Source organism: Tasmannia lanceolata, unplaced genomic scaffold (assembly GCF_043159265.1).
Source record: "Tasmannia lanceolata isolate RefF3 unplaced genomic scaffold, GAP_Taslan_0.1 ptg000037l, whole genome shotgun sequence".
NCBI lineage: Eukaryota > Viridiplantae > Streptophyta > Magnoliopsida > Canellales > Winteraceae > Tasmannia > Tasmannia lanceolata.
In genome coordinates, this window is record NW_027518714.1 from 42,432,050 (window position 1) to 42,441,433 (window position 9,384).

Here is a 9,384-nt window from a genome sequence, read left to right on the forward strand (position 1 = left end):
TTATGGGACAAGCCATCAACAAATAGTACATCATGTATAGGAGAGGTAGAGTTACCTATGGTGCCTTCACCTTTGACTTTTCCTTTCTTATCATCTCCAAAGGTAACGTCTCCACCATCCTTGAGCGATAGGGATGCGAATTGAGTAAGGTCTCCGGTCATATGTCTAGAGCATCCACTATCAAGGTACCATGTGTTCTTCTTGTTATGGCTTTTAAGGCATACCTACATATGAATAGGCAAGTGAGATCCCTTAGGTACCCAAATCTTCCTAATCTTGCTATGTTCATTTGTTTTCACATTAGAGTTCAACTTAATCTTATCTTGTTTAGCATGTAAGCAAGCAACCTTGTAATGACCTTCTAGACCACAATAAAAGCAAATTTTGGTACCGCTAGAAGAAACCTTTTCAAGTTTAGTTTTATAGTTGGATATTGTGGTGTTCCATTTATGTCCAAGTCCACTTTTGTCACTTGACATTCTTTGAAGATTTACAAGCCTATCCAATTTTAATGAACTATTTTCAAATTTTTCAAAAAGTTTCTTTAGTTCATCATACTCAAAAGATAATCTACCATTTTCATGCTTTAGATTGTTGTTTTCATTTGAGAGTTCTTGTCGGTTTTTATTTAAGATTTTGATAGAAGCATTTAACTCATGAATTTCTACTTTGTATTTTTCATTCTTATCATCTAAAAATTCATGATCTTTTTTTAACCAACCAAATTCTTTTATCATGTTAGCAAGAGAATTTTCAAGTGATGCAATTTTATCAAATTGAATTTCAAGTTCATCATTTGCATTTTGTAGGGAATCAAGAACTTCTTTTAAAACAATAACATCATTTAAAGTGTTTACCTCATTGTTGTCGTTTGTTGAGGCCATGAAGCATACGTTCCTTGCTATCAAGCAATCTTCGCCATCATTTTGTTCGCCTTCGCTATCAATTTCCTCATCCCATGTGGCGGTCATTCCTTTCTTGCCTTCTCTTCTCTTGAAGCGGTTGTTTGAAGTGGGTTCATTGTTGAGTGGACAATCCGGGCGAATGTGTCCAAGCTTCTTGCAACCGTAACATCGTGGTTGAGTGGATCCATCACCGAGTTCTTCTTTCTTCTTGAATGGAGGGTTTGTCCTTCTATTTCTCATCCCTCCCATGTTCCTTTGCAAGAATTTGATCCTTCTTGTTAGGAGGGCAACTTCATCTTCCATGTCTTCTTTTGCATCTTCATTTTCACCTACATTACAAGCAAAAGCAATTCCTTTTCCTTTTTCGATTTTAGTTTCGATTTCGGGTGCTTTTGTTTTGAAAATCATTTCATGGGTGATCAAGGACCCTATTAGTTCATCTTGGTTCAATGTGTTCATGTCCTTGGCTTCGGTGATTGCGGAGGTTTTGGATTCCCAAGACAAAGGTAAGGACCTAAGGATTTTAGTCACTAAATCTCTATTGAAAAATTGTTTTCCAAGACCCCTTAATCCATTTACAAGATTGGTGAATCTAGTGTACATGTCGGCAATTGTTTCATCGGATGTCATTTGAAAGAGTTCGTATTGCCGAAAAAGGTGGTTCATTTTAGATTCTTTTACTTGATTCGTTCCCTCATGGGTGACTTCTAAAGTGTCCCAAATTTCCTTAGCCGAATTCAAATTTGATACTCTATTGAATTCTCCGGGAGATAGAGCACAAATAAGAGAATTCATGGCTTTAGCATTATAATTCGAAGCTTGTTGTTCGGCTTCGGTCCAATCATTTAAATTTCTTGTGGGTAAGATGTATTCATTATTAATTGCTCTCCACATTTGATAGTCTTGGGTTAAAAAGATTTTCATTTTGGTTTTCCAAAAACCATAGTTTGTTCCATCAAAATAGGGTGGCCTAGTGTTTGAATAACCTTCATGGTGTTGAGGGTAGTTTGCCATTTTTAGAATCTTTACTCTAGACCGGTTAGGGTTTTCTAAAAAGAATTAGAGACGAGGCTTTGATACCAATTGAAATACTCAAGAGGGGGGGTGAATTGAATTTAACTCAATATTAGGCCTTTTGAAAATTACCTATGAACCCTAATTGGAATTTTTCTTCACTTAAATAAATATTTGGTTAGTGCAAATATAATTGAAAAACAAAGTGAAAATCCCAAGCCAAACAATAATGGAAATGCAAGAGTGAGAAATGACACACCTATATATAGTGGTTCGACCAACGGCCTACTCCACTCTACTCAAGGTCGCACTTGAGGGATTCCACTATTGGAGACCTCCACGATGCCCGGCTCCGAGGCGGTTACAATTCCAAGGGATATTAAACAAGGATGCCCTTACACCTTTACAAAGACTCTCCTTCTCCGCCGAGTTCTAAGCGGTTGCTCTCTAGGGAATTAAAAACGGAATACCCTAGCCACCTATACAAGATATGAAGGATTGATAGCTTGGCTTCTTCTTGAAAGCTTGATGCCCTTTGTAGTTCCTTGATTGCTCTTCAACAAGGATTTGCAAGTGATAGCTCTAAAATATCCAAACTCAATAGGTTCACAAGTGAAAGGCAAGTTTGGGAAAAACCAAAAATCTTAAGCTTGAAAGGGTTGCAAGTTTGCTTGAGTGCTTAAGAGGGTTTTTCAAAAATCAAGAGTTGGGAAATAATCCTCTAGATATTGTATAAATAGTCTCTCCTCAAAATATGACCGTTTGGGGGTGTAGATAACAAAAATCAAATTTTAAATCAAAACCCAACGGCTCTTTTTTGAGCTGTCGCAAGGTTCTCGGAACTCTCGGAGCTCTGAGAAAAAATCTCGGAGTTCCGAGAAGCCTAAAAATCCACATATTTTGAGATTTTATTTCTTGTTTGATTTTTGGCTTTTGGAACTCATCTCCTATGATTATTTTGGAATGTTTATGAGGGTCCCAACATGTTGGTCCACCACATAAGCATTCACTAATCCATTTTAAGTTCTTAAGTGTTCTTTGAAAAACATTTTGAAAACACTTTGCCTTGACTTGGAAATCTAAAGAGAAAGGATGTACAATGATACCTATGTAGCTTTCAACTTCTCTTTAGTCTTGGTCTTCAATTGATCTTCCATCTTGTGTTTGCTTGCTTGAGAGATGAGGTGAGCTTCACTTAGCTCCTTTGACTCTTGTATGGGATATCTCCAATCATGACCATGTTGTGTGTTGGTTTCTTCAATGATCAATCCTATCTCAAACACAACACTTCAAAGCAAATTGATTAGTATTCAAAAACACAATCAATTATGTTTAGAATCATCAAAACAAGATAGGAGAGTAGACCCTTGGGCTTACAATATCTCATTTCCTTGGAATCCGTAAAAATACGGTATTTCATTCTATCTTAGTCCATTTAAAAATGGTCTCTTGTTTCTCTTTGAGATCCATATGATGTCTCATTTCCTTAGAATCTGTATAAATATGGCATTTTATTTTATCTGAGTCCATTCGAAAATGATCTATCTCTTATTTCCCTTTGGCCTGTACAATTATAGTACCTCATTTCTGTTGAGCCTGTTTGAAAGCAGTATCCATTTGAAAATGATTTCTCATTTCCTCATTGCCCGTTTGAAAACGGCGCTGCCTCATAATTATCTTTCATTCTGAGTTGCGAAATTTTTGCAAATCAGATTAGATCCATTTCTCCATTATTCTGAACCACCAAGTCACGGTGTTTAGAATAAATAATCTTGAATATGTTCTAGGACTTCATCTAGGGTCTTGCATTAGGTTAGGTTGCATTGTCTAGTGAATCCTGAAAATCCAAGGGTGGTCCCGAATTGGCAACTAATGAGGAGGTGAAATTTAGGTTGCTAACAAGTTTTAACCTTTTTTAAAACTCAAACCCAAATTTAGAAGATTAAGAGATCAAGATGAAATTCAAGCACACAAGTTAAATCTAAAGGTGCAATGCAAAATAAAGAGCTAGAGTTCAAGAGAGAGTGCACCCGAGATTTAAAGTGGTTCGGTCCTCAAAACGCGAGGCCTACTCCACTCCACCAACCAAATCCGTTGATGGCTTCACTAGTGATCTTCTTAACTTCGGCGAAGATCAATGCCGATTACAATTCCAACCGCCTTTAACCTTGGTGGCGATCTTCACCACGGAGAGTGGGCTACGCTTCTCCGAACACTCGCCCAATACAAAGTTCTTGAATAAGAAAGAAAGAACAAAAAAATCCCTCACAAGGGTTTACAAGAAGTAGAAGATGTACAAATTTAGCCTATGATCCAAATCCTAATCTTAGAAGATGAGAGGCATAAATAAGCTTTGATTCACTCTTTGAATGTTCAAGTAAAGTTTAAGAGTGTTAGGATTGATATTTGGTATGTTAGGAATACCCATATTTATAGGAAAACCAAAATATTACCGTTCAGTGGCATTGTTGTAATTCTTGAAAAATTCCCAACGGCTAAAAATCCGACCGTTATAGTGTTCTCGGAGTTCCGAAAAAAAATCTCGGAGTTCCGGGAATACAAACAGAAGTTGGAAAATGTCTACTGGACCATTTCTCGGAGCTCCGAGGAATGTCTCGGAGTTCCGAGCTCGAAGCTCCGATAATTCTCTCGGAGTTCCGAGAAGCCTATGTTGAGCAGATTTTCACTTCTTGTTTTTGGGCTTCCAACTTTACACCAACTTGGGATTGTTATGAGGGTTCCAAAGTGTTGGAACACCACAAGTACAAACACTTATACATTTTAGGGGTGTGCGAGATTACTTAATTTATGCCTCTTAAGATCTAAAAACTAAGATTGGATCTTATACATTCTAATATGACTTTGATCTTTAATGCGATTCTTCAAGTCTTCAATCGTCTTGGACTTCGATGTCTTTGGCCTTCATGATGTGGTCCAATGAGAGCTTCTTTGGCCTTAATCCAAGCAATCTTGTCTTTAGCACCAATGTGATCTACAACTTAGACAATCAAACACATTAGTGATCATAAATCACTTGTGTATTGGAATCATCAAAATAAGATGGGAATGCCAAGGTGGAAACCATTGGGCTTACAATCTCCCCATTTTTTATGATGACAAGCACAAGAGATTTTCCAATAAAAAGCACATATATTTTTCCTAATACTAAATTCTCTCCCCCTTTGGCATCTATCAAAAAGATTGGGTAAAAATTTAAAGGGATAAAATTTATAATTTTAAGCTCCCCTTTTTTCAAGGAAAAAGATAAACATTTGAACTCCCCCTATTGGAAAAACAATTTCAATACAAGAGGGGATATTTAATTAACCATAAAAGATATTCAAAATTAAGCAAAAGCCCCTAATCTAAGCACATATGAAGATGATCATATGGGGGCTTTGGGAACCCAAGATTTCTTGGTTCCACCATAATCCCTAATCTTAGATGCACATTGGAATTGGTAATGACTATTAATTCCACAATAATGGCATCTAACATGAGGGTTAGATAAACTAGTCCTATCATAATGTGCATGATTAGGTCTTTGACTAGCTTTCTTTAAAATTATGTCAATTATTTTATCTCCATTTAGGAATCCATGGAGACATAATCTTAATCTTTCATTTTCATTATGAAGATGTGTTATTTGATTTAAAGAATCATTAAATTCATCTTCATAAGATTTGGAAGAGCTTGCCATATATTGAAATTGTGCTAATTGGCAAGTTTTCTCATCCAACATACCCTTAAGGGTTTCAATCTCAAGTTTAAAATTTTCAAATTGAGCTTGAGATTTGGAAGAAGATTCATTTCTCAAAAAATTAAGTTCATTTTCTAATTTTGAAATAGATTTCTTTTGAACTTTATTTTTAGAAATTTGAGAATGCAAGGTTGAGCATAATTCATCATAGGATATTTTTTCATTATCACTACTTGATGAATAACAAGAGGGGTTAGAATTTACCTCAACTTCATGGGAGAATGCCATGAGGCAAAGATCATCCTTTTTATCTTCCACTTCGCTTGAACTCTTGCCCGACGTGCTTAACGCATCCCAACCGGCGGCAAGAGCCTTATGCTTCTTCCAATCCTTCTTTCCCTTGTATTTTGAGAAAGATGACTTGAGAAGTGGACAATCCGGTCTTTTGTGTCCAGTCTTCTTACAATTGTAACACCTTATGGCTTCCTCAACTTCACTTTCTTCTTGCTTCTTCTTTTTATCCTTCTTATGCTTTTTTCTCCATAAGCTTTTAAATTTTCTTAAAGCTTCTTCTTCATCACTATTCGCGTCACTTGAGGATGATGAGTCCGCTTTTATCTTGGAGACTTTTAGAGCTAGAGATCGGCTTTCTTTTTCCTTCTCTTTTGGCTTCTCCTCCTCTTGTCGGCTAGTGAGGAGCATCTCATGGGTGATGAGAGATCTTACGAGCTCTTCCATAGTTAGCGCCATGAGATCCTTTGATTCTTGTATGGCGGTGACTTTTGGATCACAATGTGGAGGAAGTGACCTAAGCAACTTACTCACAAGCTCATCAGTAGGATAAGATTTACCAAGGTTAGCTAGTTCATTAGAAATTTTAGAAAAACGGGTATACATTTCGGAAATGCTTTCATTTTGACTCATTCTAAACATTTCATATTTGCTCTTTAACAAGTTTATTTTGGAATCCTTGACTTGTGATGTTCCCTCATGGGTAACGGCAAGTGTATCTCAAATAACCTTGGCGGAATCAAAAAGAGCTACTCGATTAAACTCCTCCGTAGATAGGGCGCAAAACAAAGAATTTATAGCTTTGTAATTTAAATTTGCATGTCTTTTCTCTACCACATTCCATTCTTCAAATGGTTTGGAAGGCAACATGTATCCATTTTCAACAATGTGCCAAAGTTCCACATCTATCGAAAGAAGATAGATGCGCATTCTTGTCTTCCAATGTCCATAGTTGGACCCATCAAAGAAGGGAGGTTTAGTTGTGGAATGGCCCTCCGGAAGTCCGATTCCATTTGTGTTTGTCATTTCACAAAATAGAAAGTTGCCAAAGATCTTATTATCTTTCCCTTGTTTGAAATTTTTAAAGAAAAATTTACTAAAGATTTATAGAAAAGAAAATCTTTTAAGAGCCTTTGCTCTGATACCAAGTGAAAATCTAAGGGTGGTCCCGAATTGGCAACTAATGAGGAGGTGAAATTTAGGTTGCTAACAAGTTTTAACCTTTTTTAAAACTCAAACCCAAATTTAGAAGATTAAGAGATCAAGATGAAATTCAAGCACACAAGTTAAATCTAAAGGTGCAATGCAAAATAAAGAGCTAGAGTTCAAGAGAGAGTGCACCTGAGATTTAAAGTGGTTCGGTCCTCAAAACGCGAGGCCTACTCCACTCCACCAACCAAATCCGTTGATGGCTTCACTAGTAATCTTCTTAACTTCGGCGAAGATCAATGCCGATTACAATTCCAACCACCTTTAACCTTGGTGGCGATCTTCACCACGGAGAGTGGGCTACGCTTCTCCGAACACTCGCCCGATACAAAGTTCTTGAGTAAGAAAGAAAGAACAAAAAAATCCCTCACAAGGGTTTACAAAAAGTAGAAGATGTACAAATTTAGCCTATGATCCAAATCCTAATCTTAGAAGATGAGAGGCATAAATAAGCTTTGATTCACTCTTTGAATGTTCAAGTAAAGTTTAAGAGTGTTAGGATTGATATTTGGTATGTTAGGAATACCCATATTTATAGGAAAACCAAAATATTACCGTTCAGTGGCATTGTTGTAATTCCTGAAAAATTCCCAACGGCTAAAAATCCTACCGTTATAGTGTTCTCGGAGTTCCGGGAATACAAACAGAAGTTGGAAAACGTCTGCTGGACCATTTCCGAGCTCGGAGTTCCGAGAAGCCTATGTTGAGCAGATTTTCACTTCTTGTTTTTGGGCTTCCAACTTTACACCAACTTGGGATTGTTATGAGGGTTCCAAAGTGTTGGAACACCACAAGTACAAACACTTATACATTTTAGGGGTGTGTCAGATTACTTAATTTATGCCTCTTAAGATCTAAAAACTAAGATTGGATCTTATACATTCTAATATGACTTTGATATTTAATGCGATTCTTCAAGTCTTTAATCGTCTTGGACTTCGATGCCTTTGGCCTTCATGATGTGGTCCAATGAGAGCTTCTTTGGCCTTAATCCAAGCAATCTTGTCTTTAGCACCAATGTGATCTACAACTTAGACAATCAAACACATTAGTGATCATAAATCACTTGTGTATTGGAATCATCAAAATAAGATGGGAATGCCAAGGTGGAAACCATTGGGCTTACAAATCCATTGTTGATTAAAGCTACGCAAAACGGTTCTGTCACTTTTTGCTTTGGTATTCGATGACTACGTCGCCTCTACCAAAGAGGGGCATCTGTAGACACCCCCATTTTGCTACGCTTTAAAAAGTAAAAGATTCGATAGTATCATCGAGTTTTGAATTCGTATTCAGCATTAGATTAGGCATCCATGCATTTTAGGGTAGATTTCATTTCATTATGGGAGTTTTGAAGTTGATTCCCGATCCTGAAGGTCTCTAGGGAGTTCCTTTGGCCTCTAAAAGATGAAAGTTCAAGTTTCCAAGCAAATGAAAAAAACCTGCTATTTTTAGAATTTTCAGGGTTTCCCTCATTTTTGCATATTTTGCACTGCAAGGGTATTTTGGTCATTCCCGATGTGTCTCGTTTGACCTCCGAGTTATATTTGAGAAATCTTGAGTGACTTTACAAATTTTGAAAAAGCTGCTATTTTTAGAAACTCATGGGGCTTCCACATATTCATCATCTTATGGATATTTCAATCATTTCTCATATGTCCAAAATCATCTCGAGGGTACAGCTGATGGATTAGGAGTAATTTCGTAAGATTTGGGAAACCTGCTAAATTTAGATCTCTCAAGATTTTCTCTTAGTCTTGCACTTCGGGGGTATTTTAGACATTTTCAAACATATCATATTTGGTCCCTAAGTTGTGTCTAAGAAATCTGTAAGCCCAAGGGTCTACTCTCCTATCTTGTTTTGATGATTCTAAACATAATTGATTGTGTTATTGAATACTAATCAATTTGTCTTGAAGTGTTGTGTTTAAAATATGATTGATCATTGAAGAAACCAACACACTACATGGTCATGCTTGGAGATGTCCCATACAATAGTCAAAGGAGCTAAGTGAAGCTCACCTCATCTCTCAAGCAAGCATACACAAGATGGAAGATCAATTGAAGACCAAGACTAAAGAGAAGTTAAAAGCTACATAGGTATCATTGTACATCTTTTCTCTTTAGATTTCCAAGTCAAGGCAAGGTCTTTAAAAGAGTTTTTCAAAAACACTTAAGAACTTAAAATGGATTACTGAATGGTTATATGGTGGACCAACATGTTGGGACCCTCATAAACATTCCAAAATCATCATAGGAGTTGAA